Raw genomic sequence first — 14869 nt, 5'->3', positions numbered from 1 at the left:
GAAAACCCATTGCACAGCAATTAAATAGGTTACTTGGCTTGCTGTGTATCTAGACATCTCCTTCTCTGTGGTGTTGTAAGATACAGTTACAGACTCGCATGCATGAAAGGGTTAACCTGAGCCCTGAGCTCAAGTTGCCAGTGGGTGTGGCTTAGCAGGCTCCCAGCAACTTTTGCTTCTCCCCGCACCCCACTTTTTGTTCTCTCCTGCTTCCTTTGAAGAACGAGCAGCCATGTGGGTTTGGCCCCCAGATCAGCAAATGCTCCAACCATAGCTGTCAACTTACAGATTTGAAAATAAGGGACCAGCAGCCTCGAAAATAAGGGATCAGCAGCCAAAATAAGGGATTTTCCAGGCACAGGTATGTTCAACTTCTGAGCCCCTACGAGCCAAAGGCAGAAAGTCCAGCCAGAAGCCAAACGAAGCTTCATCAATAAGGGGCAGCAGCGGGACATGGCACTGGGATAAAGGACTGTCCCGCCAAATAAAGGACGCTTGACAGCTGTGGCTCCAACCTTTCAGTATTTTTTTGCCAGTGATTGACATCACACCAACGCTTGACATTTAGGAAAGCTAGTCTAGCCAATGAGAGAAAGAAACAACTAAAATGAAACACCCATTGCATAAGACTCTCAGAGAAAGCACTTTCTGGTTTGTTTTTGAGCCTTTTCTGCTGGTCTTCGCGGGTGGAGAAGTGACTGCCACCCCATAAAAACAATTGATGTATTCAGAATTTTAGTGGGGCTGGGACAGGGGGGTAGCACATCAACCCAAAAACAAAACGTACCAGAGTCCATGATCAAACTTTGGTCTTACTTCACATACACAAAAAGTGGGGGGGGGGTTGTTCTTTAGCTTGTAAATATTTTTTTTAATTGCTCTGCCAATGCAGATAAAGTCCATCATTATTATACTTGTAGTTCAGGGTGGGGGGTAGCTGAGAGATCACAAGTTACACTAGTTCTGCAAAGTATTATCCCAATGTTGCTGGAGGGAGCGGGGAGTCAGAAGAGTGTATGAAAGTGTACACCAGAATCGTTATTCTGACTTACTTACTTACTTTATTTATTTATTTCAAAATGCTGTGAAGTTGATGGTAGCAACAGCTCCGTCAGTTAAGGCCTAGAAAGGGTGATAGGAGTCAAAGGAGGAATTACAGGTTTCGGCAGGAGTATAAAGACATCTGGGTGCCAAGTCTACCTGTGGGTCGACATCAGGTCCATCTGCTGAGATGTGATGGGCAGATAGACCTGGACCAAATAAGTTAATGCAGAGGAAGAGGTAAGTCATGTTAGCATGCAGAGCTGAGTGTTGTACTGTCACTTTTATTTTGAAAAATTGGATTATGGCTAACCAAAATGTCCCAAAGCAATGACTGATGATGATGATGATACACATCTTTGTTCTCCCCCCTCACTTCCCTCCTTTTTTCTCTGTATCATTTTCATGCATATATATATATGTGCATATATATTTTCCCAGTAATGATGTATGGATGTGAGAGCTGGACCATAAAGAAGGCTGATCGCCGAAGAATTGATGCTTTTGAATTATGGTGCTGGAGGAGACTCTTGAGAGTCCCATGGACTTCAAGAAGATCAAACCTATCCATTCTGAAGGAAATCAGCCCTGAGTCCTCACTGGAAGGACAGATCCTGAAGCTGAGACTCCAATACTTTGGCCACCTCATGAGAAGAGAAGACTCCCTGGAAAAGACCCTGATGTTGGGAAAGATGGAGGGCACAAGGAGAAGGGGACGGCAGAGGACGAGATGGTTGGACAGTGTTCTCGAAGCTACCAGCATGAGTTTGACCAAACTGCGGGAGGCAGTGGAAGACAGGAGTGCCTGGCGTGCTCTGGTCCAGGGGGTCACGAAGAGTCGAACACGACTAAACGACTAAACAACAACAACATATATATATATATATATATATGCTTTCGTAGATTTTCACGGGTACAGGAATGCAGGTTTTGGTGTCCTCGGGTGTCTTCCCGTGTAAAAGTTGGGGTGTCTAGGCGACGTTTCGACGAGGTCTCACTCGTCATCATCACTCGTCATCATCATCACTCGTCACCGAAAGCACCAGCCTGATGATGACGAGTGAGACCTCGTCGAAACGTCGCCTAGACACCCCAACTTTTACACGGGAAGACACCCGAGGACACCAAAACCTGCATATATATATATATATATACACTCACAAATCATTCCCAAAATATATTGATTGTCCTTGAATTTTCCCACCACACTTGCCATCCTCTCCTGCCACCCCCATGGGGAACCGCTGCTGTAATGACTGTATCCAATTCTTTGTGCCCCATCTTTACTTTTATCTGTGCCAAATCTTCCAATGGACGTCCTGAGTTTTCATGTTATGACGGAGAGGAAGAGAAACGTCTCCCTATTCCCTTTCTTTCTCCTATGTCATCAAATACATCACAGCTGTGCTTCCCCCTGCCACTTACCCACCTATATATTTTTTTCTAAACTTAAAAATCTTGTAGCCTTCCCTCTGCTTTGTTTCCTCCCCACAAGCTGCTAATGATTAAGGAGGTGGCCTGACTAGTCCAAGGGCAACTGAGGGTAGCAAGGAACAACTCAGGCTCCGATTACTCCGGAGAATGGGGAAGAGGGTGATGGGGGGGGGGGAGAAACGTTTTTCTCCCCTCTTGCTTAATTAATGGAAAGAGCCCAGTGCATCTGCCAGCAGCTCCGCTGCAAGGTGAATTCTTCCATAAAGAGCCTCATTCATGAGTTGCCAGGAGATCTGCGACCTATTATCGAATTCGCACAAAAATTAAAATAATAAAAAAACACAACATCATCAACAGACTGGCTAATTTAGTGGCTTGAAGGATGCAGCTGGTGCTCCTGTTTGTATTTGGGGGGGGGGGATTTCCGCTCCTGCTCTGATTGATCCCCACCTCCTCATTTTGTATCCCGTGAAATAACAAAAAAAGAGAGGGGCGTAATACCGTTTCCCTGCAGCTTCCCTTATGAGAAAGCATTTGTTTCCCCTTTCTGTTAAATGAAATGTTGTTTACGGGTGGTAAGTGTGCTTTCTGACAGCTGTGCAGGATGCTGAGTCAATCCTGAGTCAGATCTTCGGCCCATCAAGCTCTGGACTGTCGACACTGGCTGGCAGAAGCACCCAGGGGCCTTCAGGCAGGAATCTTGCAAGGCATCAAACCTGCGACCGTCTAGAAGCAAAGCAGGTACAGTGGTACCTCGGGTTAAGTACTTAATTCGTTCCGGAGGTCCGTTCTTAACCTGAAAATGTTCGTAACCTGAAGCACCACTTTAGCTAATGGGGCCTGCTGCTGCCGCCGCACCACTGGAGCACGATTTCTGTTCTCATCCTGAAGCAAAGTTCTTAACCTGAAGCACTATTTCTGGGTTAGCAGAGTCTGTAACCTGAAGCGTATGTAACCTGAAACATATGTAACCCGAGGTACCACTGTACTTTACATCTGACCTGCCCATCCCAAACACTGTATCCAGAGTTGGGAGCTCCTGGCTTGAGCCCAGGGTTGACCCTGCAATGAAGTGGCCTTCTTTAGGTAGTGCCATTGAGGGAGCACAGGTCATGGTAGGAGCTGATATTGAATGGGGCAACAGTTTTGGGTCATGGTAAATGCTAGCCCAGGGACACGGGTGGCGCTGTGGGTTAAACCACAGAGCCTAGGGCTCACCGATCAGAAGGTCAGCGGTTCGAATCCCCACAACGGGGTGAGCTCCCGTTGCTTGGTCCCTGCTCCTGCCAACCTAGCAGTTCAAAAGCACGTCAAAGTGCAAGTAGATAAATAGGTACCACTCCAGCGGGAAGGTAAACGGCGTTTCCGTGCACTGCTCTGGTTCACCAGAAGCGGCTTAGTCATGCTGGCCACATGACCCAGAAGCTGTATGCCAGCTCCCTCGGCCAATAAAGCAAGATGAGCACCGCAACCCCAGAGTCGGCCACAACTGGACCTAATTGTCAGGGGTCCCTTTACCTTTACCTAAATGCTAGCCCAGGGCTTCGTGGGGGCAGGGGAAGTGCCTGCTCTTTGTCCTCTGTTTCAGGCAGCACAATGTTTCGGACCAGAGCTACTTTAGCCCCCACGAATGCTGCCCATAAACCATTGGTAAAGCATGTTTTACTGGTGGAATACAATTGCACTTTCAGAGAGAAAAAAACCCGTTGTCAGGTGTGCGTGCAGGAGCCAGGCCCTGTGACCAATAGGACTTTGCAGGACTGGGGCCTTCCTAAGTTTGTTCTGAAGAGGCAAGGTGAGGCCGATTGGTAACTCACAGCACCTGGCGGCAAGAGCTGGGAAGGGATATAAGGTCCGCATTTCCCTTCGGCTCTTTGCCACAGCAACACGCTTCCTGCCTTGGGCTTCTTGCTTCCTGATCCTTGAGCCTCGGCTTCTTGACTCCCTGCTTCTTCATCCTCGGACCCTTGGCTTCTTGACTCCCAGCTCTCTGACCCTTGGACTCTTGGCTTCCTGACTCCTGGCTTCTGGATCCCCGTTCCTGCTCCCACCCCGCCATCTTGCCCCCGGTCCTGATGTCCCCTGCCGGGACTTTGATCGCCCGTGAACGGACCGTGACACCCATAAGAACAACTGCATGTTGTCCCCGGTACATCAGAAATTGGTTACTTTTTAAAAATAATTAAGACATGGTACCATTTCATTTAATAACAGGGACAGCATAAACTCAGGATCGCCAGCTACCCATCAGCCATTGTAGAAATATACCCTGGGATAATAGAAGAAATGGCATGTTTAAATAGAGATTGACTTTGTACACAGCTCCATATTTGTAGTTCAAAAGTGCAGAAGAAGGTGGTTTTGTGTTCTCTGTTGTCTTGACGGTGCACTATACTATTTTAAAAGTTTGGGTTTGGTTGGCCATCACTGCCCACTCTTAGCTTTAGGTCTGTTTGGCTTCTGACAGATTATGTTGACTCTCTTTGTACGATTATGGGACGGCTTGACTCTTGACTTCTCAGTGACTCAGAAGATTGTCACAGCAAGGCAGTGCCAAATGCCAAGTGGCAGAACAAAATGGCAGGCCATTATTATGGTGGGGTAGATAGATCACTGCTAAAAGAAAACCAGCATACTAAAGGCAGGGCTACATGCTTTAGCCTTGGTATGCTATTTTTCTATTTACAAGGTGGTTATTAAATCTTTGGGGGTTCTTTTAAAAATGTGGGGGAGCATTCAAAAGTGGTATTTCCCATTTGTGTTGTGAAGTAATACATTATTATTATTATTATTATTATTATTATTATTATTATTTATTATCCCTCCCCTCTGGCTGGGTGGCTTCCAACACATATAAAACCATAATAAAACATCAAACATTAAAAACTTCCCAATACAGGGCTGCCTGTTGATGTCTTCTGAAAGTTGCATAGTTCTTTATCTCCTTGACATCAGAACAGAGGGCGTTCCACAGGGTGGATGCCACTACCGAGAAGGCCCTCTGCCTGGTTCCCAGTAACTTCGCTTCTTGCAGGGAGGGAACCGCCAGAAGGCCCTCAGAGCTGGACCTCAGTGGTCAGAGCTGAACGATGGTGGTGAAGACCCTCCTTCAGGTATACTGGGCCAAGGCCCATAACATTATTCTGCATGTGGAGACTTGGCCTAGCTTCTCAGGTGGAATTCCTGAACATTTTTCACAGGACAAGGGTCAGGTAATGAAGAGGTTGCCGGCATCCGAGCTCGAGGTGATGGCTAGTCCACATCAAGGAACCAGGTACCTTTGTCGCATCAACCCACCATCAACTAAGAGAGCCAGTGTGCTGTAGTGGTTAAGAACGGTGGACTCGTAATCTGGTGAACTGGGTTTGATTCCTCGCTCCTCCACATGCAGCTGCTGGGTGACCTTGGGCCAGTCACACTTCTCTGAAGTCTCTCAGCCTCACTCACCTCACAGAGTGTTTGTTGTGGGGGAGGAAGGGAAAGGAGATTGTTAGCCGCTTTGAGACTCCTTAAGGGGAGTGAAAGGCAGGATATCAAGTCCAAACTCCTCTTCTTTTTAGAAGGCAATGTGCACCTTGAGGTTGTCTTTGAAGTGGTGCTGTGGTACTTTCTCCCCATGTGAGCATTACATCAGTTTCTAGAAGGGGGGATGCTGGGTAGGAGTCACAACTTGAGGTTTTCCCACATGGAATGAGGTCCTGGCTTCATGCTGCATACCTCTGTGTCATGGAGGGTCCCTTGGTTTCCCCTTCTACAAAAAAAAAAAGAGTATGTTGTCTGCAAGCCGGATATATTTCTAATGTTTTTCAGGCACTCGAGGGGAAATGTCTCAAGCAACCTGAGTACTTAGTACAAAGAAACCAAGAATCAATGGGAAAAGCTCAAGGCGAATGACGTTGTCTTTTTGTTTGGCAAAACTGATTTGCTTATGCTTTGCACAGAGGCCTTTGAGGTGCCACAGATAAGGAAGGCACCTGAGGAGCAGAAAACCTTTATTTGATTTCTCCTGCTTTGTTTCCCAGAATTCAAACACCTTCGGAGCCCCAGAGCAGCTCTCATCTCCTGCTTGGCCTAGGTGAGTAACTTCCTTTGACTTGAAAGGGCCTTATTGCTACAAAACTAGCAGGCTGGCAAGGGTTTTGAAGTGTATATTTTACAAGCAAGGTGCTTTTGTTCTCGACGGTTCATGTTGCTTTCTGTTCTTTAAGTTGGAAATAGAGATTGCAATGTGCTCGGCAATGGTTTGCCAAGACCCATTACTTAACAACAACAACAACAATAATGTTTTCCCACTGAAATTTTCCAAAGGAAGACATTGATTTATTAGAATTTTTTTTTAAAGAGAGAAACAAAATATTCACGGGAAATGTAAACTACATTACCTGCTGCAGTGCGGTTGCTCTTGATGCTTGTATCCCCTGGAGCTTCTAGACAATGTGAACGTGCTTCCTGACAGAGTGGGTCACTTGGCGCATCTCCCTGCCTGCTCTGGCTTCTTTGAGACCCAATTCAAGGTGCCCTTTTCATCAGGGTTTCACTCAGTTGAATGGGGATCATGGAACTGGTTCAAAAATATCTGAACAACACCTGGAGCTAGTTCTTATAATTGCCAGGTGAACTAGGATGAACTAATTTCATTTTGGGTTCAGACTTTGGATGATTTCATTTAAAAGGTAAAGGGACCCCTGACCATTAGGTCCAGTCGTGACCGACTCTGGGGTTGCGGAGCTCATCTTGCTTTATTGGCCGAGGGAGCCGGCGTACAGCTTCCGGGTCATGTGGCCAGCATGACTAAGCCGCTTCTGGAGAACCAGAGCAGCCCACGGAAACGCTGTTTACCTTCCCGGCGGAGCGGTACCTATTTATCTACTTGCATTTTGACGGGCTTTCGAACTGCTAGGTTGGCAGGAGTGCATTCATTTAGCTTTCATTTAAAAAAAAGCGAGTGAATTGGGTATTTATAAAGGAAGTTAGAAAGGAAAACATGGAGGCCATGGTCCAAGGCTTATTAGGCAAATACTGAGGTGCTGCTTAGTCACTTAATCACTATTGTTAAGCAACCAGCAGGAAAGAATATGAGGCATTTCCTAGATCTTCCCTTCTGTATGTTCCTGTTCCTTCCAACAGGAGCAGCTTCCAGTGAGAAATGTGAAGCTAAGGTAGCAATGCAGCAAACAGCATAATATAAAGGAGTGTCGTGGAACCTATTTTATTTTCGTCTTCCTCTAACTTTTATTTCACACAGAATATGTTGCATTTATCAAATTGCATTGTCATTTTGTTGCTCTTATTTTTGTATTACTTTTTTTTTTTTTACACAATTAAGGTCTCTCTTCCTTTTTTCCAGCGAAAGGTACTCATTACTGGCAGCCATCACGACTAATAATTTTACTAGGATTATGGGCTATATAAAACAAATAGTATCTGGATTAATCCTACATCACCAAACAAAAAGCCAGAGTGCTGTTGTTCACTAGGAATGTTATCTCAGTAAAGAAAATGATCAGGGTCAGATGGGTTAAATGGGGAGAATTTTGATGTCTAATAGACAGCTTGGCCACAACTGCAAACAATTGTACCCAAAAGTGAAATCTGAAAAATTAAGATTCCCCTGTCCCCCATTTCCGGGCATTGTTTACAGCTTCTGTCTGCACTTTTTCATTGATGCTTGCAAAATTATTTCAATACATTACAGTGGTACCTCGGGTTAAGTACTTAATTTGTTCTGGAGGTCCATTCTTAACCTGAAACTGTTCTTAACCTGAAGCACCACTTTAGCTAAGTTCTTAACCTGAAGCACTACTTCTGGGTTAGCGGAGTGTGTAACCTGAAGCATATGTAACCTGAAGCGTATGTAACCCAAGGTACCACTGTATAGGCCATTTCTGAACAATTTGGACGTCAACAGGGCAAAAGCTGTTGGGGTATCATGTACAAATATGATTAAGGCGTTTATCTGTGAAAGCTACTAATGTCCCATTGCAAATCTTACTGGGGCCGTAGGCTATCAGAAAAGGCAACTTCATTCATCTCCACACACCCCAATGGCAACTACAACCCCGTTTTCAGACCCCTGATCTGGAAGACTTAAGGGGCTGCTGCCACAAACAGTGTGCAATTCACCAGCCCTGCTAGCCGGCAATGTGAAGCAGTGGCAAAGAAGGACCAGAGTGATGTCCTGGCATGGGTAAGAGTGCTTCTGGCTATGCGGGAGCCAGAAAGAACTCAACAAACATGTATGCCATTTCTTGGAGCTTGGCGTTTGTGAAGAAGCCCACCAGCACATCACTGAAGACCAAACCACAACATGTTTTGAAGACATTGATTGAACAGTGACGCTTCTGCAGGCATCCTTGTAGCCAAGGAGGGTGAGATGACTTCAGTATTTTTCTGCTACGTTTGGGGATTTCTAATTCAGTTTTCTGCTGCTGCTATGTGACGACGTTCCCTTACATGCTTCATGCAGCCCCTGCAACATGTTTGCTTCCTTTCCTAATCGATGGTTTTGGGCCACTCTTCCAAATCCAGTTAGTTTTCCGGTCCTAGAGCCGAAATTGGCATTTGACGGGTGCCTTGTCCTCTGTAAGCACAACGTCTGCTTCTTTGGGAAGTGGGAAACTGTTTTCACCTAATTGTCCTTGCCTTTAGTGGTTGGAGGAGAGTTTCTTAAGAAGAGACACAATGCAGGGGAAACAAGACAATTCACAGGGTAGGGCGAATTGGACCCTACAACTTCTTTCTATAGGCGTAATAAATGTATGCTTTTGATCTTGAAAGGTACTGCTGGAAGACCCTCTTGGGAGCAAGGAAAATTACAGCCTCAAACATCTAGACCCCCCTGTGTATTCAGGGTCATATCAAGTGTCCTTATGGTTATGCAAATCCACCAGTTCGGCTGCAAAAAAAACCCATGTTTAATATTGTTAGTTTTACTTAGTTCTGTTAGAAGGTGACAGAAGCTTGAGGGTTTACAGTTGCCCCCCCTTTTCCTATCTTAATTAGCTTAGAGTCTTTTCCTTAATGTGATCTTCCCATGGGAGCAGCAGGCGAGATCTCTTGCTCCACATCTCCAAAAGAGGATGTGCACCTTCTGGGTCATGCGTGAAGCCCCACGAAGAATACAGTGGTACCTCGGGTTAAGTACTTAATTTGTTCCGGAGGTCTGTTCTTAACCTGAAACTGTTCTTAACCTGAAGCACCACTTTAGCTAATGGGGCCTCCTGCTGCCGCTGCGCTACCGGAACACGATTTCTGTTCTCATCCTGAAGCAAAGTTCTTAACCCGAGGTAATATTTCTGGGTTAGTGGAGTCTGTAACCTGAAGCGTATGTAACCTGAAGTGTATGTAACCCAAGGTACCACTGTATGGGAGCCAACTGGCCAGAGTTAAACACTTTGAAGCCCATCAGTTTCATAGAATTGTAGAGTTGGAAGAGACCACAAGGGTCATCTAGTTCAACCCCCTGCTATGAGGAATATGCAGCTGTCCCATACGGGGATCAAACCTGCGACCTTGGCATTTTCAGCACCACACTAACCAACTGAGCTTTCCGGGTTCAATAAGAGACAATAAGCCACATGAATGCTGCCCTATGTTTGCATAAATCTTGTAATTATTCTTGTTTTTAAAAATGAGCTTTCCTCCTGTAGAAGTGCTTACTGTAGCTCAAAATGCATTGGCTTTCTTGCCTGTTTAATTTCATTTTGTACCTATTTTAACGCTTTCTTTCTTTCTTTCTTTCTTTCTTTCTTTCTTTCCACTCATGGGTTTAGGACAAAGTGCTCCTCCTCGCATTCCAAGTATACAAAGACAATGTGTGCAACTTGCACTAGTCTGATGAAAATAGAAATTGATTGGCCCTGTCACAAGAATGCAGATTAATTTTTTTCTTAACTTGCCCAAGCTAACTCAACAGGTTGGATCCAGACTTAGTCATGCTTAGAGCAGGTCTGTTGTACTCTATAAGCGTGACTAAATCTGAAGCCGATCCTAAGTGTACTTTGGCTGAACAGAGATTTGAATCTATGCCCTGATGCCTTCTCTAGGGCATCAAGCTTTTTAAAATTCTCAGGTCTACCTTGAAAGATAGCTGTGCTGATGCATAAAAGGAGTGGTGAACGTTGACAGTTCCAGACATCATCACCATCACCATCACCATTCATTATTTATACCCCACCCATCTGGCTGGGTTTCCCCAGCCACTCTGGGCAGCTCCCACAAGAATATTAAACAGAATAAAACTTTAAACATTAAAAACTTCCCTAAACACGGCTGCCTTCAGATGTCTTCTAAAAGTCCGATAGTTGTTTATTTCCTTGACATCTGATGGAAGGACGTTCCACAGGGCGGGCGCCACTACCAAGAAGGCCCTCCGCTTGGTTTCCTGCAACCTCACTTCTCGCAGTGAGGGAACTGCCAGAAGGCCCTCGGCGCTGGATCTCAGTGTCCGGGCAGAACAATGGGGGTGGAGACGGTCCTTCAGGTATACTGGACTGAGGCTGTTTAGGGCTTTAAAGGTCAACACCAACACTTTGAATTGTGCTCGGAAACGTAATGGGAGCCAATGTAGGTCTTTCACTACTAGTGTTATGTGGTCTCAGCGGCCACTCCCAGTCACCAGTCTAGCTGCCGCATTCTGGATTAGTTGCAGTTTCCGGCTCACCTTCAAAGGTAGCCCCACGTAGAGCACATTGTAGTAGTCCAAGCGGGAGATAACCAGAGCATGCACCACTCTGGCGAGACAGTCCGCAGGCAGGTAGGGTCTCAGTTTGCATACCAGATGGAGCTGGTAGACAGCTGCCCTGGACACAGAATTGACCTGCGCCTCCATGGACAGCTGTGAGTCCAAAATGACTCCCAGGCTGCGCACCTGGTCCTTCAGGGCCCACAGTTACCCCATTCAGGACCAGGGAGTCCCTATACCTGCTTGCCCTCTGTCTCCCCAAAGCAGTACTTCTGTCTTGTCAGGATTCAACCTCAATCTGTTAGCCCCCATCCATCCTCCAACCCTCTCCAGGCACTCACACAGGATGTTCACCACCTTCACTGGTTTTGATTTGAAAGAGAGGTAGAGCTGGGTGTCATCCGCATACTGATGAACACCCAACCCAAACCCCCAATGATCTCTCCCAGCGACTGCATATAGATGTTAAAAAGCATGGGGGAGAGGACAGAACCCTGACAAACTTTGCGAATGACCCAAAACAAATATATATCTGTCCCCTGCTCCCAGGTGTACATCAGTGAATACGGACAATCATATTGAGGTAACTATCAAGGGTGGATGACCTCATGCTCTCTGGATATTGTTGGACTCAGCCACCCATCACCCTTGGCCACACAGCAGCTTTAGGGCAACAGCATCTGAACTGGGGCGATCGCTGAGCTTTTTGTCCATTTGCAGAATTCATCTCGGATAGTCAAATATCAAAACATTCTCTGTAACGTATAGAGAGAGAAAAGGTCAGAGGCATTGAATTATTATGTTGGGAGAAATGTGTTTATTCTCTCTGGGACAGAAAATAGCAATTACTGACTCTCCCAAGCTGTGTTGTGACTCATGTCAAGCTGCAATGTACTGATTTTCAATAAATTATAATGCTACTCCAGCAAATAATGTGAATGAGTGTTGCTGCAATCCTCCAAGATTTTGATACAATACCCTGTATGCTCATAGTTTTTATTGCTTTTGCAGAGATGAAACACGTGTGGGGGGTGGAGGAAGAATCTGCATTTAGGAGGTATTTGATTCCCAATATATTTATGTAAGGAGCCCACACAATTTTACACTGTAGGAAGACTGCTTTGAGTGTGGAGGGGCGGGGGGAGCTGCGGCAGAAGGTTAGCAAGCAGGGAAAGAATTCAGCAACCCCATTTATGGGTTTTTTAACAACACAATCCTAACCCCATGGTAAGCAATGCTTGAGAAGGTAGGATTTGGCAAAGGTGTCCCACTGCTGTGCTTCCCAAAAACTGTGGCTGGCTGAGCAACTACAGCCACCAATGTTCCCGCTGGTTGTAACCAGCACAGGTGCCTGAAATAGAGTGCTACATGAGCAGAGACAATGTAGTGGGGGGGGCGCAGGGGTGGTTGCCCCGAGTGCAAAATTATTAGGGGTGCAAAATTTCAACACCCAGTGCTGCGCGCTTGCATTGCTCGGCTCTGTTGAAAACGGCTTCTCCATACAAACGACAACAGAACAACTTCTTTTCTTATTTCTGTGGCTCCCCGTGCTCTGTTAGGCCCTGGGCTCTGGCAACCCACGCTACACCACTGAACCATGGATCCACTGCGTGGCCCTGGGAGTTGGCAACCCATGCTATGCCACTGAACCATGAATCCACTGGATCCAAAGTTGTTCCACTCCCCTGAAAGTGGCTTGACTTGAGCCCCTCCACCCCTGGACTCCACCACCCACCTTCTTCTTTGGCAAGTGTGAGAGGCAAGGTTTTGGGTGTGGCTATGACTCCGCCACTCCACTCCGATCTGCTGATCCCCAGACCCATTTAAGATTGTTCCTCCATATGATTGAGCTGTACCTACCCGAGAGTAAACCCGACTGAAGTCAGTAGAGCTGAATAGACATGTGCAAGTGTGGTTTATTGTTTCGGGATGCTTTGCACCAAACTTTGTGTTAATGGTGGAGGTTGGTCCTCGGGGGCAAATGGGACTCTGCCCCACCCACCTCAGTTTGTCCCCAGCCAAATTCAGTGGGTACCAGCCACCACCGGTGTTAGATGCAAATGCATTTATGTCAACCCCAATGGCTGCTGCTTTGCTGGAGGGCCAGCTTCCAGAGGAAGTGATTTTCAACAGAGAAGCAGTGGGACGGAGGCACCGTATTTCTTGCTCTATAAGACGCACCAGACCACAAGACGCACCTAGTTTTTGGAGGAGGAAATCAAGAAAAAAAATATTCTGAATCTCAGAAGCCAGAACAGCAAGAGGGATCGCTGCGCAGTGAAAGCAGGAATCCCTCTTGCTGTTCTGGCTTCTGGGATAGCTGCGCAGCCTGCATTCGCTCCATAAGATGCACACACTTTTCCCCTTACTTTTTAGGAGGGAAAAAGTGAGTCTTATAGAGCAAAAAATACAGTACTTAATACTTTCCCCTGCGCCTTCTCCGCTGGAAATCACCATCTCTTGAATTGCTTCACATGCTATTGCTGTTTTGAGCACCATTTGCTGAAAACGTGAGGATATATACGGAAGAAACAAAATTAATAAAGAAGCAAAAAGCTTGCATTTGGACATAACATCGGCTGCATGGGATTGTCTCATTTTACCTTCTATTTTTATTAGGCTTGCTTTTGTCTGCTGCTGTATCTTCATGGTAACCTGTGCTCTTTGGCATCCCGTTCACTCGAAGGAGGTGTGTGCGCAGGAGACCAATGAGTTTTAAGCAAAAAGCAGTATAGGAAACCCTGAGTGCTCAAAGAATAATGCTTGCAATTTGTGACCCAATTATGATTCAAGTCAAGAGGATTTTTACAGATCGCTGCTCAAAATATGGGGGGCGGTGCTTCATTTGATCATGTAACAATGAAGTGGAATAAAAATGCTTTGCCACCTAAGTATTATAATATTAGTTGTGTGTTATTCTTCATAATAACTGTAGCCATTTTAACCAGTACCGGACACCCCCATTTAATATATGAAATCCAAAGGGATCTGCGCCTTTGGCAGGTAGGTTCATTCAACGTATAATTGTTCAAGGCAGAACTATGTTGCTCTCGGGGGTGCTATTGGCCGTCTTCCAAACCTGCTTTTTAAAGTCCATTTTGGGGACGTTTTCCCTGGCCTCTGCACCCCTGCCTGCCTCGTCTTCTTCCTCTGACAACGGCATACACATACCCCGCCAATTTTGCTATTTGGTGATCTCAGTTCCTCTGCCTCCTATCTTCTATCCCCAATAAGTAAAGGTAAAGGGACCCTTGACCATTAGGTCCAGCCGTGGCCGACTCTGGGGTTGCGGCGGTCATCTCGCTTTATTGGCCGAGGGAGCCGGCGTACAGCTTCCGGGTCATGTGGCCAGCATGACTAAGCCGCTCCTGGCGAACCAGAGCAGCGCACGGAAACGCCGTTTACCTTCCCGCCAGAGCGGTACCTATTTACTTGCACTTTGACATTCTTTCGAACTGCTAGGTTGGCAGGAGCAGGGACAGAGCAATGGGAACTCACCCCGTCACGCGGATTCGAACTGCCGACCTTCTGATCGGCAAGTCCTAGGCTTTGTGGTTTAACCCACAGCGCCACCCGCATCCCTTCTATCCCCAATAGTCTCCTTCAGTTTCTGGCTTGGAGTTACTCCCCACATTCTGCTTGGGCAATCTCTTGATCTCGTCTTCTCCAAGACCTGCTCTGTCCCTCTTCTCTCTACTTTGCGATTCTCTC

The sequence above is a fragment of the Podarcis tiliguerta genome, assembly GCF_965153285.1.
Source record: "Podarcis tiliguerta genome assembly, chromosome: 5".
Taxonomy (NCBI): domain Eukaryota; kingdom Metazoa; phylum Chordata; class Lepidosauria; order Squamata; family Lacertidae; genus Podarcis; species Podarcis tiliguerta.
This window is presented reverse-complemented; position numbering follows the sequence as displayed.